The 16,802-nt window shown below is 39.6% G+C and overlaps 1 pseudogene; it reads right to left on the reverse strand.

Annotated features, from left to right (window-relative positions):
* Positions 1 to 15,270: 15,270 nt before the first annotated feature.
* On the reverse strand, positions 15,271 to 15,388 carry LOC120595237 (uncharacterized; annotated as a pseudogene).
* Positions 15,389 to 16,802: the final 1,414 nt, after the last annotated feature.

Here is a 16,802-nt window from a genome sequence, read left to right on the forward strand (position 1 = left end):
GGGTGCAAGGCCCTTCTCAGATTGTGGCTGCTGCATTTATAATGGATAAGTTATGGTAATGAGTACCGTAATCAGGCAAGCGGATACTGAGAGAAGCTCAGGTAGGTCACCAGTGTGCCAGAGATGACCTTCCCTGCTCGTTTTGAATAACAGCAGTTCTTCCCCTCAAGAATGATGATCAGGGTAGATTACCTGCTACCAAGGTGGTGATGCTCCCTTCACCAGATAGTCCTTTGGCATGAGTTATCAGAACTGGTTGGGCAACAGGGATAGCTTAACGTGCAGTGGGATTCTTGCTAGGTCTCTTGGCATACACGTTCCCTCTTCAGGATCCAAAATTCTAAACTCACAGAGGTCAAACTTATGGGGACCAGAGAATGACTTCCCTAAGAGGATGTTAGAAAGTGTTATTTAGCCTAATAATTAATTAAGCTTCTACTATACATCTTAGCGTATCTCTATGCTAAGAATTAGAAAAGATAGAATGTTTACATAAAACAAGTAAAATATGAATAATAAGACCCAATCCCTAAACCATTTATAGCTAGTAAAACAGTAAAATATAACATAAATCAGTTACGTGATCGGTATTAGTGTGAAATTTTTCAGAAACAAATTTGAGCAGATAAATTGCCAGCATTTGGATTCCAGTACATCGAGATTTAGTTGTTCCCATAGATTCCTTCCTGTTTGACTAAGAAGTTGGCCCCAGAGGATATGAGAAGCCTCTGAAAGAATTTTCAGAGAATTAGGAGAGTACAGACTGGAAAATAAAGCACATCAGGTGTGCTTCTTGATGTTTGTAACACAAATTTTTAATTTTCTCTGACTCACATTAACACTCTGTTCTGCTTTTTTACACTTTCAGTCTTAGTGAGGAAAGAGATCAGTTGTCTGCCCATACACCACACTGTTTCTCATGCCAAAATTGACACTAACACTAATATGAACACTAACAGTATATTGATAAAGGTAAATTTTGATGAGAGATGTGCTAAGCAGTCTACGTATGTTGCTAATTTTAGTCCTTATAGCAATATTATGATGAAGACTTCATTGTTATTTTTATTTTACAAATAGGATGTGGGGGCATAGAAAAGCTAGGAGGAATGATTAATACCAGAAGGAAGAGAAAACAGAGGAGGAGCTATAAGATTTCTGTTGCATCCTTTAGCTGCTTTTCATTAGTGGCATTGCCTGAGTTCTTTTGCTCTAGTGATTACAATTTCCAAATAAAAATGAGGACATAGGGCTTTAACAGATGCTTTTTGCATCCCTTGAGAAAATATGAGGCAGCTAGTGCTGTCAGTTTGAGGAAGTATAGGGGCTAAGAGTGCAGGCTTGAAGACAGGGTGTTGTAGTTACACATCGGCTCTGTCACTGCAGACCACCTGGGTGATCTGGGCAAGGTGCCCTCTCTAAGCCCTGGTTTCCCACCTGAAAAATGAGGTTTAATGCAAGATGGTTTTGACAATTAAGCATGATAGCCAATGCAAAGGTCTTAACCTAATGCCCCAGTTATGCAGTTTCAGCATCAAAATAGTTCTGAGTTATATTTGAAATTTAAAATCCATTGAGGATGACATGTGAACTCTGTTTTGGAAAAACATAACATCCACGATGGTTCTTTTTAAGCTTTATCTGGAATTTGTTTCATTCCTAGCTCAGAGTTCAAGGCTAATTGTCGAGGTACCTTTCTTTCTTATTTTTCTCTTCTTAGATCTTATTTTATACGTTCCTAGAGCTGCTTCTCTGACCAGCTAGTTTTTTGGTCCAGCTGATGGTGCTTTTTGTCTGGATGTTCATGATTTGGTGGCTTCTGTGTCAATTATCTGATTAGAACTCTCATTAATTACCTTCCTTTTAGCTTGTCAACAAAGAAATTCAGAGAAGTTTTCTACTTAGATGTTCACCATAATGATTAGTTGGAAAATTCTTAAGGATGAGGCAAAGATTTTAGATCCATGACTCATTTTATCTAAGTTAAACTCAACATTAGGAGAGCTGCCTCTTGATGGCACAGGGATTCCCTGGCTGGCATTTCTACTTTAGGAGTCTCGGGCGGTATCTCTGTTCATTACTTAGGTAGACCACTGCCACATGACCACTTCATTTCTAAACTGAAGAGCTCACCTTCAGCAAATAGGTGCCATGAGAAAACTGCAGAGTTTATCTTGGACTCAGACCGGCTTCGTAGGCATCCCCAGTGTCCTGGCACCAGACTCTGCTCAGAAGGGCTCCCTGCTTGGGGATTTAATGTTCTGTGGTCACCGTTGTGAAATTCTTAGTATTTTATCTTTGAATTGTGTTTTGTAGGGGCAGTCTAATGGGACCACAGAGTACGTGATGGGGACTTGGAGTCTACCTCTTCTTGCCATGTCACTGCCTCTGAGACAGGTTCTTGGCTGCCCTTTCCTCTGCCTTTGCCCAGCCACTGCTGTCCCCTTCTGACTCCCTATCCCCTTCCTGTAGGGCTGCATGCAAGTGTGAAGACAGGTGAAGGTAATAGTAAACCCTATGTGCTGAGTTGGGGGAGCCCTATGTTGTTGAAGTTCTGCATATGTCCAGGGAGTACCCTTGTGCCAAGGGAGCATCATACTAAATAGAAAACTAAAGCTATGGGAGGTTGAAAGACTTCAGAAAAAAGGAAAAAGCTGTTTTCTTGCTTTTTGAACAAGAAGCCCTACCTTATCATCTTTCACTAGGCACTGCAAATTATGTAGCTGGCCCATTCAGGTACTTAAAGGAGATACAGGGGCTTATGCCATCTTGTAAGGTGTGTAATACTGAAGTACGCCTATCCTAATATGCAGAGCTGCTCAGAGGTCTTATGACCTCTGGAGGTTATGGCAAGGCCAAGTCTCCCTGCAGCCCTTCCACTTTTTAGGCTCCTTGAGGCTTTGACTAAGTTTCTCCCTTACCGTGCCCCCCACCCCTCCACACACACTTATGAAACCATGTGATGTGGCATAAGCATAGTTTCTGTTACTGCTCTTCATATTCAGTGCAGGGAAAATGCAAGCATGTATTTGCAGAGTTTACCCAGAAAAGTTGATTTCAAGAGCATCCCAATATTATAATAGTGAAGTGAAACAAATCTGTGAATTTTTTGCTGGACTATTTCTAAATATATTTTCTACATACTTTATACAGCATAGTTATATAAACTATAACTTAGCTGTAAATCAGGACATCTAATTGACATTTCAATTAATTGTCATTACTACCACGGTCATTACTTTTGAACTGTGATCACTAGGCCCTTCAGAGCAGGTTGGGAATCCACATGGAAGGAGTCTCAGGCTCCTTTTCAAATACATCTAGGTAAATATTTGTGTTCAATTTGACGCAGGTTCTCCCTAAGGAAGTTAAACTGGGTGGTTCAGTTTTGTTCTGTTCAAGGGCATTATCATAAACTTTGACTTGTTTCTCCTTCTTAAGAAAATAGTGGCTTTGGACTGTCCCAATCGAGGTTGCTTATACTCCCTGCCTAAGTGAAAAGTCTCATTGTGCTCAATGTAGGAGTTTTTAATTGCACACTATCTCTCCAAAAGAAATTAAAAGCAACTGTTCTCATTCTCAGTTTTACCAAATTGGTTCCTCTTACAAAACATATTACATAATGTCTACTAAACAGCCCTAAGAAAGATTTCCAAGTAAGGTCACAAAGCAAATGTGGCACCTTGGTACCCTGTGTGTGGTTCAGAAACCCTGGATTCTAACCACTGCTCTGTTATTTACAAGTTGTGAAAAGGAAAAGAAATGACATATGACAGACTGGAAGAATCAGGGACAGAGTAGGTATCTAGTAAATATTGTTAAAGGGTACTAAAATGACTTTTCTTTTGTGTGCTTTAATAACCTCACTTAAGTTCTTATTATCTCCCAGAATGGAAGAAGCATTACCTGTTACTTTATAATTTTATTAATATCTTATTTAGGATAATGATTTATTTGAGTTAATTTAATTGCATAAGTAATTATGGGATTTTAGGTTCCCATTTTGCCTTTCTCTATACAAATTTCACAGGCAGCAACCAGGGAGATTGGGATTTCCCACCAGTAAGTTCTAGTTAGTTGTGTGTCTGAGAATCCCTCTCTCCGGAAGCAATGTGACTGGATTTTCTGTGGTTCTAAGGGGGCCCAGCAAGGAAGCGTGCAGGCTTCCTCACCAGCTGTGATTTGTTCCCTATCACAGTGCCAGCTACCACCGAGTATCACAAAGCTGACTCAGAAAGCAAGCATGGCTTCTTTTAGGGGAGATATCAGGGTTTCAGATCTTGTTTTAGGTGCTAGAGGACTATATATAATCAAAATACCCAAGTAAAGAAAACTTTCCAAAATAAAGTAATTTTAATAATATAGTAAGCATTCCATATGTTAAGTTGGAAATCTGTTATAGAAGGTTGAACAAGACTCAGCTGTTTCTGACCTAAAAAATATCTGATTTATATAATTCTAACACTCACACACATTTATCATATAACAATTCATTTTGCTAATCCTGTATAATCAGCTGAACTCTAAAAGGATACATGGTTTTTGTATAATTTTCATATTAATTATACTTTTGGACAGGGAGTTATGGAGTTTTGCATTACACTATGACACCTCATGCTTTTTGCTCAGGGGAAGCATTCTAATTGTACTAGTTATTAACTGAAATAATTTACAATTTGAAGTCCTCATTTGAAACATGTGGCAACTTCCTATGATATCCAGAATATTGTCTATAATTTGATCAGTACCCTCGCTGCTGGCCTTGCCAAATAAGGGGTGGTCAGAGTACTGGAAAGTTCCAAGTCCTTAATGTTTTGAACTGTTCTCAGAGTGATGATTACTCAGCCAAGGACCATCTGATGTGAAGCTACACATAACAAAGCTATTTCCACTTGACTTTTTTTTTTTTTTTTTTTTTTACTGATTAAAGAGTCAGGAAAAATGACACCCATATCAGAGAATCATCACACCATTAGCCAGAAAACCATCTACTGTTTCCAGTATGCTGGCCAGTAAGGGCCTTTCACTGGTGCCAGAGGCTTAGGACCCAAAGCAATCTTTGTATTTTCCATCTCTGATGGTTCCTTTTAGAGATGGTAAAGCTTAGTCTTCTCTTTCACATCTAAGTGCATGGCATCGGTTATCCCAAATATTGGGCTGATATTATCAGCAAGGTGTAAAGACAGAAAGACAGATGATTTAGCTTCAGTTCTGCTTTGCACTAATCATTAGGTTATGCAAAGATGAATGATTGTGATATGTCATCTGGAAACATAAATGTTATATTGTTATTTGTATTGGGAGGCCTTTGATAAAAGCTTCATTATTTTACAGAGGGAAGAAGAGTTCCTACTTGCCAGCTACAGGGAATAGAGTTCTCTTTACTTTTGCTTTCTGTGGCTTGATTGTCACCAAATGTCTGACCTTGACTGTACAGCTGAGTAAATGAGGAAGTTAAAGGAGGCAAAGAGTTTATAAAAGCTTGGAAAGGGGTAGAGAAAAGGCTTGACTCTTCCCCCATATCTTCATCCTGTAATGTAGCCCCCAGCATGCTTCCCAGTGGCCCGGCATCTTTATGTCAGAGAGATTTAACAAGAGGGACATTCCAATCAATATGTCTTTTTCTGTCGGCAGAAATGTGGTATGTGGGCTGTCGAAAAGGATATGCACACAGAGAAGATAGTCTCCATTATACCATACTCTATTATTTACACTACACTAATAGAATGTAGTTAGCTGTCTTACCTTAGAAAGTAACATAACCACTCTTTGCTTTAATTTCCTTGTCCCTAAAATAGGGCTACAGTAGTACCTACTTCATAGGTGATTGAAAGGATTAAATGAGCTAATATATGTAAAGTGCTTAGAACAGGGATTGATAAACCACGGTCAGTGGACCAGATCCAGCCAGATGACCTTTTTTTTTTTTTTTAATGACCTATAAGCTAAAAATGCTTTCTATATTTCTTAAATGATTGGACTTGGAAATGGTTATATAAATACCTACCTAATATCTTCACTTTTGCTTCTTGACCCATAAGCCTAAAATGTTTACTATCTGACCTTTTTAAGAAAAGTTTGCTGACCCTGGCATAGAACAGTGCCCGGCACATCGTGAGTGCTATTAAAGTATAAACTAATATTAATAGCATTATTTACTATACTATATTATGTCATATCAAACTATATTCTGATGCTCTTTGAATTTCTAAAGCCAAGGAAAGAGACCTAAGTGTTAGCAAAACACTTCATCCAACCTATTCTGTAGGCTCACAAGATCCTCAGTTCTTAGTCCTTTTAAGGGTATTTCTATTATATGGGTCAGAGAGGGTTAATTCAAGATTAATAAATTAACCAGACTCCAGAAGTGAGATTCTGCCATCCTTATAGATCACCTGTTTATTCAAAGTTTGAGAAATGGTGTGTGTCCTTTGTAACCTATCGAGAAACAGAATTATTTAGAATTCACAGCTACACACAGCAGTATTTAAAATTCACCCCTTAGGATTAAGGGTACAGGTTTCCTCAGGTTCTTTTACCTGACCCACTTAAGGGTGGAGAATGTCTCTAAAGGAATTTTGCCAATTCACATTTTTCAAGTTTCACCAACCAGGGTCAGTTTCTAACCTTTATCATGCTAGTTAAGAGACAACAATTTTCACTTAAAGAAACCCATTTCTGATGTTGCATATGCAAATTTACAAAGCATTGGTTGTTGATCAAGATACAGAGAACAGATATCACATCACATCTGTTAGAATGGCTATTACCAAAAAGATAAGAAATAAGCGTTAGAGAAAATGAGGAGAAAATGGACCCTTGTATCTTGTTGGGATTGTAAATTGGTGCAGCCACTATGAAAAACAGTATGGAGATCCCTCGAAAAAAATTTAAGAATAGAACTACCATATGATCCAGCAATTCTTCTTCTGGATATTTATCAGAAGAATCTGAAAACACTAATTTGAAAAAATATATATACTTTTATGATCATTGCGGCATTACTTATAATAGTCAAGACAGAAATAATCTAAGTGTCCATTGACAGATGAATGGATAAAGTAGATGTGCCCCCCGCCCCCCCTCACATACATACAATAGAATGCTACTCAGCCACAAAAAGATGAAACATCACTATTTACTAGAACATGGATGGATCTTTAGAGTATTATGCTAAAGGACATAAGTCAGATGGAAAGGACAAAAAACATATGTTTTCACTCATGTGGAACATAAAACAAAAAATAAACAAACAAAAACAAACTTATAGATACAAACAACAGATTGGTGGTCACCAGATGGTTACCAGAAGGGAGATAGGGGAGGGCAAAATATAGATAAAGGGGGGTCTAATATACAGCGATAGATGGAAACTAGACTTTCAGTGGTTGAGCATGCTATAATATATTCAGATATTAAATTCTGTTGTACACTTGAAACTTACATAATGTCATTAACCAATGTTACTGTAATTAAAAAAATTTTTTTAAATAATGATAAGATACAGAGAACTGATTTCTTCTAGCACCACCTTTGGATAATAGGCTTCCTGATTAGAATACCAGCAAATTATCCAATCTAGGTTAGCATTTGGGTTATGGCTTAGCCTAAGTAATATACTCTGTCACATTGCATATGCTGAAGTGTTTAAGCTAAATTATTGCTATTGAAAATTGGCTACTTAGAAAATACTTGCTCTATGTAGTTTGTGTATAAGCTTGTGAGCTTCTAGATTTCTGTTTATTTCTGTGTAGTTTCTAAATTTATTAATTTACAATAACATTTGTTTTATCTAAAAAAGAAAGGAGGAAAGCATCAAAGAGTCTTTTGTAAAGTTGACTGATGATTCTGTATTTAAAAATCAATACTTATTAAAGTGCACTGCACCAAACTTGGGACATAGAATATATTTTAAAGAATGTACTATGCTCTTCTCTGAAGAGAATCTGTTATTTCCAAGTATATTTTATCTTCCAGTGTGTGTGTGTAGGAGGGAGAAGGGTAAAGGGTGAAGAGGGTTGAAGGAAGAAAGACAATAGGGAAAGATCTATTTGAGAAGTGAGACAGTTAAAATTCTGAGCCAGAAAGGAATAGCAGAAAACGAAGGAGGAAGGATAGAAAGCTGGGAAATTTCATTAGTGTACAAACTGGCAAATATTTTTAAGTAAACTGGAATGTTTTAGATATATATATGCATTGCAGATGAAGATACAAGATATAGAAGATAGCACAGTGTGTGGACCTTTACACTGTGTCAGATTTTCTTATGTATCTTTATTATGTCTCACCCAGATTAAAAGTTCCTGAGACTGAGGACCTTGCCTTACGCTCCTTTTATTGCTTAGTTCCTAGAATAGTGCTTATCTATGATCCTCAGCTATCATTACTATTGATAGCTTTCATACCTACTATACAAAAAGATTGTTATGAATTTAGTTGTAATCCTCAGAGCTTTCTCTCTACCCCCAACCCCTCTTTCTTTGGGCAAGAAATCACCTGGTTTTATTTAGAAGCTGCTGGTCATATGATGGAAACCTACATAGGGTACAAAATTATAGCAGTTTAGCTTATATACAAATCATTACATCTTTGCAATTCATAACAGAGTCTGAATTTTTTGAACTCACATTTTATGTGTGGCAAATCAATATCATCCCCATATCAGAATCACTTCTTTATATGCGAACCCATCATATTTACAGAATTCTACATATAGAGCTCCAACACTCTCCCAACACAATTAGTGTCAGCATCCTGGCGAAAGACATGAAGGACTTTTCTGAGAGAAAGATGTGATTGGGTACAATCGAGTCAGTGTTTTGGCTATAAAATACAGGCTACACTCCCAGTCCCCTGAGGTAAGGCAGACAAATAGGTAGGTGGCAGTGCTTTTCTGGGAGTTGACTGCACCTTGAGATGCAGGCCCATGGGTAGGCCTCAGGCAAGCTGGGCTAATCTTAGTCAGGAAAATAAATATAGGGAACATATAGGGAACTTGAAGCCAAGAGGAGAAAGTGGGAATCTAAATGCATGCAAAACCTTTTAAACTCCAATGGTCTGGTTCACAGCTCAATTCTCTTCTTAAACACCGAAGGCCCTTCTCAGCAAGCTGTGGCCACACTCACTCGTCAGGCCTGAACACCTGGGACAGCTGCTGCCCCACTGCCTGCCTCAGTCCCCTATAAGTGGGGAGCCCATGGTGACTGTGGTGTGCAGAGTGGGAGGCAGAGGCCCAGGCAGGTCCCTGCCCAGTCTCTGACATCACTGCATGGTGGGTTATGGCCCCTCCTGTCTTCCCACTGCCTGGGGTTTTGCATGTGGTGTGCAGTGACAGACTCTCACTACCTACATGCCCCATACCTGGCCCCAGCGTCCATGTGGCCCATCCCCTCTTGCTGTTGTACTAAATCCCAGAGCCTGGGACCCTCTGGGAACCATATTGTGAATCCTAATGCTGATATTTTATTTAAAATTAAGTCTGTCTATTAGTAAGGCAACAGAAGATGGACAAAATGGACCCCTTCCCTCTATCTCCCTCCCTCACACTACTTCCAAGCCCCAATCTTTGGCCAAATAAATGCTGGGTCATTGGGACTGCCTGGGCTTATTGCTTTAGTGGCAAGTCTACTGGCATGTCACCGCTTTTCCAGTCACAAGTTAACATTAGTCTGCACTAAAAAGTAAGAGCAGAAATGGTATACTGGAGCGAGGCAGGCTTCCTTCAGACACACACTGCTCACCACCTAGGAGGAGGAGGGCCCCCCTGACCTGCCCAGGACAGTGGTCGGCTAGGCCAATGCTGTGAGCATCCTGCAGGGTGCCCTGCTCCATCCATAGACAGACACGCTGGCCCTAATGGATGTGCAGGTTGTAAGACAAGAGACAGAAGGGTCAGGACCACAAACCCCTGCTCCCCTGCAAGGATCCAGCATGAACCATCCACACTATTATTGCAGGGGCTGCCTCACCTGCCCTTGTGGGTCATGGTGACCAGATGTCCCTAGAGCTGCAGCTGGGTCCAGGAGATCCAGGTCAGAACACTGCATTCTGACAGCGACGCTGAAGGATGGGATGCCCAGGGTGGGCAGACCAGCCTCCCCACAGCACAGGCAGGCCTCTGTGTTGAGCTCCCAGTTGCAGCAACAAGAACGTTAACAGGACAAATGTCTCCTCTCTAACATACTACCAGGACAGGGCCCCAAACATGCTTCATTCTAAGAAAAACTCAGGCAAGCCGAGTGCTACGGTACTTGAGAGCAGAGATAGAGGTTTTCTCCTGAGAGAAATAATTACTTTTCCACACAACCAGCATGAAGGCCTTGACCCTACAGGGGCAGCTGAAAGCTATGAACAAAGATGTCCCGGCCCCCACCGGTTTCGGTCAGCTGCTCGCAAGTCTCGGAGAGCTTCAGCACAAGGCTGAAGGATTACGACAGGCTCTAAAGAAAGGGTGCTTTCCTGGGAGGCAGACAGGCTAGGAAAGGTCCAAAGGGTGAGGCAGGGCGAATGGGAGAATCTCAGGCACAGGAAACTGGGAATGTTTAAAAAGCAGGCCTCAGGGAGAAAGTGAGGCGGTGTTAGGCTGAGAAAGTGAGGTTGGGAGAAGGAGAAGGTGGTGGCCCTAAAACCAATTCAGATTATAGGGCTGGTCCGAACTAAGTAATTCAAGGCTCTTCCATTGTTCCTGTGAGTTCCCGCTAATAAGAACCTGTTCAAGTCAATAATTCCGTTGCAGTCTATTCATTTAAATAAAGCTAAAGAATGAGAGCGTTTACATCCTTCATTCTCCAACTGACCTGGTTGTACGGAAGGTTGTTGACACCTTGTTACGGGGAAGATGGGATCCAACCAGTACTTCACCAAGCAAATAGGGATAGTCAATATCCAAGCAACCTGCCATTCCTACAGTGTCTGCTTTTGAAGGAGCTCGGTGCACAACTGTCTGCCAAGGACCAGCCATCTGATGCCGCGGGAGCAAGTGCTGGGATCCTGCTGGTACCTGTGTCAACGGGCCTAATTGATGTTGGTGTACACAACAGAAAAATCTCTAACTAAAAACAGATTTTTTTAAAAAAAAAATGTCTGTGCATGGAGGGACATAAGGGTAGAAAAGTAGAGCGCAGAATTGACACCGTCTAATTTTGTTCCCCAAAATACCAGCTCCCAATGGGCAGGAATACAAAGTAGTGCCAGCCTCCAGCTGGATGGGGTCCCCACAGACCTGGGGCTGCCCTGCTAGGCACCATCTTGCCCCCTAATGTGCTGGAGACAGGATTCTCCTTACAGGGCCCTCTTGGAGGGCAAACCACCATTCCCATGGGCACACTGTTCTCTGGCCGCCGAGACAGGAGAAACAGAAAGACACCTACCTCTCAGGCCAGCGATGCTGTACTGACGAGGACAGGAAGCTGAAGGCGGCTGCCACGGTACGGGTGGGAAGCTGACCGTTTGGGGCCCAGCAGCTCTGCAGGCACCCCGCCCCCCGCCTTCGGCTGGCGGCTGCCCAGGGCCAGCTATCCACTGGGTGCTTGGGGAAGCAACTTGTCATGAGAGAGCACTGGGTTAAATTAGTGAGCACTGGGTTAAATTAGTAAAACCTGGATGATCCTCTGAGCCTCCAGGGATGTTTGCCCCTGGGCTGGGAGAGATGGTGCAATTTAGCCACGCACGGATACCATGGGAAGGGAGGGAGAGAAGCTAATCACCTGGCCAACGGCCGACTGTTAGGAAGCTGGGCTGCAGGCAGCAGGACCGGTGATCACTAAAGGTAATAAATGGAAGCTAATTATCCTTTGGCTCCTTCCCAGTGGGGATCTGAGCATGCAGCAGCTGTGAGCCCCCACGGAACCCCAGGTGGGTTCCACTTCCTCCGACGGCGGCAGGCCCCACCCAGAGGCGGGAAACTACTTCTTGAGAGGGGCTTCAAATTCCTAGAGAACCAGATATTTTTTCAATAAAAAAATTCCTGGATGTCCTTTTGAGGAGCCTACACGTGAGAACCGAAAGCAGGCAGCCAAGAGTGCTGTGTGCAGATCCGGATTCAGGGCTTCTGTCTCGGAGCTGCAGGAGGTAACAAGTAGGGAGGGCAGCTGAATGTTTAGTGCCTGGTCCCTGGGCTACTTTTTAGGAAATACACAGAAGCACGTCAGATCTCAAACTAAATATTATATTTTAAAAAAGAGACTTTATTTTGAGAGGAGGGTATTCACAGTATTACAGGAATGGCAATCCATGCACGGAGAGAGGCGGCCTTTTTTTCTTTTTAATTTTTCTGAGAGCGATGCTGTGATTTTGTTAATATTATTAAAATACACCATAGACTCAAGAGGAATGAATGGTTGTTGCCAGTAAAGTTTTATACTTTTATTTTAGAAGCAAACATATAATGCCTCATAAAATAATTACAGTGTCTAGTCTAGAGATAAAGAATTATGTCTTGAAAATATTTTCAAAATAATTTCTCAACAGTAAGAGCAAATAAAAGTTATAATAATGTGTTCTCTGTTACCTTGGTCTTCCTCTCCTATTTTGAATTGGAGAGAGGGACAGGCAGGGACTAATATTTATTTTCATTTTGGTTAATTAAGCAATTAGTCAGTTGTAGTGTTATTAAAATTAAACTATTAGGACAGCAATAAAGAAGCTTCAACATATATCCTAAACCTAAACCCCAGCCTAATTATTCCTTAATTAAAGATTAAGCTATTGTCTTAATAATAAGCCCAAAGGCCATGGGTCTTGGTTTTCATTCTTATAGATATTCAAGAAACATTCTTTTGATAAATGACCCAAACTAACAAGTTTTCCCTCCCTCCTTTCCTTTCCTTCCTTTCCTCCTTCCTTCCTTCCTTCCTTCCTTCCTTCCTTCCTTCCTTCCTTCCTTCCTTCCTTCCTTCCTTCCTTCCTTCCTTCCTTCCTTCCTTCCTTCCTTTCTTCCTTCTGTTCTTCCTCCTGTCATTCTTTTTCCCTCCTTCCCTCCTTTCTCTTCTTAGATCTTCAAATCATGAAGCTATCATATTAGAAAGGCAAAAACATATTCTATCATTAACTTTCAAAAGCAATTATTATATGTAAATTAGAAAAATTTTGTGGTACCATATTCTAATATACATATATATTCCTTTAGAAGTTTTTGGATGAGTGTTTAAAGTTTTGCAGTGGCTGTTTTTGAGTTCTAGAGTGTAAAATAAATGAGTAATTTATTTGAGTTATTAACTCTGTGACATTTTCATTGTAAATGTATCACAATGAAATGATTAGAAGAATAAGTTATAAATTAAAAAAATACAACATATATTGGGTTTTGTGTGGTTATTTACTATCCTGCAACCTGACTGATATATATATATACGTATATATATATACACGTATATATATATACGTATATATATACACATATACTCTACTTATTAGAGATTTTTTTCTTCCTTTCTAAGCTGTATGCCTTGTTGTAGTGGTCTTCCATTTTTGTTGAGAAGTTGGTCAATAATCATATTGCTATTTCTTCAGTGTAATATGCTATTTTTTTTCTCTTGCTGCTTTCAAGATTTTTTTTCCCTTTGGCTTTTAGTAGTTTGGCTATTATATGCAAAGCAGATTTTTACTCTATTTAGAGTTTGTTGAGTTCTCCGGATCTGTAAGTTAAGTTTTCATGAAAATTGTGAAAATTTTAGCCATGATTTCATCAAGTAGTTTTCTGACCCCTTCCTTCTCTCCTTTCTTTTTTGAAATGTAATTACGTGCATATTTGATATTTGATCTTGTCCCATAAGTCTTTGAGGCTTTGTTCATTTTTTAAAAAAATGTATTTCTATTTTCCGGAGTGCAAAATTTTTATCAATATTTTCTCAGATTTATTGATTCTTTCATTATTTCAAACCTGTCATTGAACACATCTGCTATATACTTAATTTCAGTTATTGTACTTTACAGTTTTAGGAAGTCTTTTTGATTCTTTTTTATTTAGTTTCCATTTCTCTGTTGAGATTCCTTATCTGTGTCCTCATTAATATCATATTTTCCTTTACTTCTTTGAAAATATTTCTAATAGCTGCTTCGAAGTCTTTGGTAAATCCAACAGCTGGACCCAGTTGATACTATTTTTCCCCCTGAGAAAGAATCACACTTTCTTATTTCTTTGCATACCCAGTAATTTTTGTTTGAAAAGTGGACAATATAGATAATGTCACAGTAAAATTTGTTATATTCTTTTGAGGATTGTTGGATTCTTGCTATATTAGGCAGTTAATTTTCCTGGACTCAAACTGTGAATGCTATCTGCAATGAGGAATGCAGCAGCTGCTTGCTGTCTTTGCTCAGTTTTTCTTTGGCTTGCTGAGGCTGCTGTTTTAGATGGGTCTCCATGGAAGGCTCTTCTGCACTGTGTAATTTAGTGGCTAGGAATGGATTTGGTCATTTCCAATACCCTGAAATAGTTGTTTTTAATAACTGTTCCCAGTTTAAGTAATTGTTATCTTCAGGAGGAACTGCTCAAATTCTTCATACCTCTATTATCCCAAATCTTGCTTCTTAATGGCCAGTATCTTCACTTTTAAAAAATAGGATAATATAATATCTAGTTTATATAATTATTATAAGAATTAAATGATAGAATGTATACACAGAACTTAGCACATCATCTGTTACATGGTAAGCATTTGATAAATGTTATGTTTAATATTATTCTCACCTATTTTATTTATCCAAAGTCATACGCTACTGACTCTTGGACTCAGGTCTTTTGATTTCAAGTCCAAGGCTCTTCTATATTAAAGAGTTACTGGTTAAAGTAACAAAGTTTCAATGGTTTAGTCACTTAAGTGGCATCGATTGCAATATAGATCGAATATGAATATTGATTATAATAATATAGATTGACAGTAGCCCTGAGTAATTATTCCTTTTAGTGCTTTCTTAAAAAGAATTTACTGAATGAAATATGTAGTATTAATCATCATCTCACCTTGGATGACATCCTTCTTCTGAATTTTTATTCCTTTAAGAAATATTTACTGAGTACCTACTAATTAGAAGTTACTGTAGTTAGTGTGAGGGCTCCTAGTGGCTTAATAAGTGCACTTCATATCTCCAATAACAGGAAATCCTGAGGTAGGTTAGACACCAAGTTTTATTCAGTGGCTCAGCAGTTTCATCATGACCCAAGTTATTTTTATTTTATTTTTTAGGTGAGGCAACCCCTGATCAATCTCACAGATTGCAAAGACCTTGTCAATTTACAATCCCTCTTTTTTTTTTTTTTTTATTGTTTATGCCTAACAGCACCTGGTCTTCCTAGGTAGTCTCCCATCCAAGTACTAACCAGGCCCGACCTTGCTTAGCTTCCAAGATCAGGCAGAATTGGGCTTGTTCAGGGTAGCATGGCCATAGACCCAAGTTGTTTTTTGGTCTCCACTCTGCCATACCTAGTGAAGTCCTCTTCCTCTGGCTGCTAGCAAGATGGCTGCCACATTCCTGACATGACATCCAAGGGAAGATGGACAATATCTTTCTGTGGTTCTCTCTTAGGAGTAAGCCAGTAGCCCTTTCCAGCCTTATTTTCTTGTCTTATTGATGGGAATTAAGTAAGGGTGTGAATTGGCATTGGTCATGAGCAACTCAATAAACAAAGTAACACAAATAGGAGTACTTATTTGGAAAGACCATATGTATATTTGATTAAAATAAAAATTGAGTTAACACACGTTTTTTTCCTAAATAACTGAATAGTAATTCATGTGCCTTCTAATGCGTTACATCTTTACTTTCGACAATCTTTTTTTGTTTATTTGTTTGCTTTTATTCTTTCTTTGAAATAGAAGTCTTAAAAACACATATTTATACCTATTTCTGCTTCTGGGTGGGAGATAGTAGGCTGTGTCGGGCTACTTTCTCACTGAAACAAATAAAAACAGAGTAAGTTGCAAAAACAATACTTTTAATGACACTAAAAAGCTATGAAAATAATGAGGACTAGATAAATAAAATTCCAGGGAGCAACAAGCTCTTCTGAAGTGAACTGATGTCTGCTAGCAGTTTTGTTCCTAGGAATATCAACAATTTGCAATGTGGACTGAGGACCAAGTTTTTCCTTAGCAGAGGAACTTTATTGAGAAAAGAGAAGTTAACCTGGAAAGGGTGTAACAAACAGAAAAAGAGGGGAGGCCAGAACACAAGCTTAGTTTTCCCTATAGGCCATTTACTAAATTCTGGTGGTGGTGCAAGAGTCTGAGGTGCTGGCCATAAAGACAGGATAAAGTTTTTCATTGTCCTAGGGTACCGAGGAGGTCAAGTCTTGCTGAGAGGATATAGTCTGCAACACAAACATGAAAGTTCTCTCCCTTAAGACATTTGCCATATTATAAAGCTGTGTGGAAAGGAGGCCAAGTTAATTTTAAACTTCCAAAGGAAAGCCTGGAAGAGCAATGCCTGAGGAAAAGAGACAAACCCGAGCTTCAACCTACTCTCCAGCTAGCTCAATCTCTGGTGAAATGAAGTTATCAGTTCCTTACTGTATTAAGCACATCATTTATTTTCTTTATTCTGATGCTTTGCTGTCTTTGAGGGCTTTGCTGAACCTGGAGGGACTGGCTCTTCCAGAGTTAGCCAGTTCATGGGGGTACTAAAAACTCACCCATGATCACTCCTTTCTAATGCAAACCAACTAGTCCAAAGCCCATACCCCCAGCTACCTTCTTTAACAGACTCTCACATTCTTGGCCACTGTCACTTACCCTAATCACCCCAGGGCCAGGTACCAAATAATCAGGGACAGCCCCTATTTCCCAGAGCCTGCTGAAGTTACT

This window comes from Pteropus medius, unplaced genomic scaffold (assembly GCF_902729225.1).
Source record: "Pteropus medius unplaced genomic scaffold, Ma_sr-lr_union100, whole genome shotgun sequence".
NCBI classification, from domain to species: Eukaryota; Metazoa; Chordata; class Mammalia; order Chiroptera; family Pteropodidae; genus Pteropus; species Pteropus medius.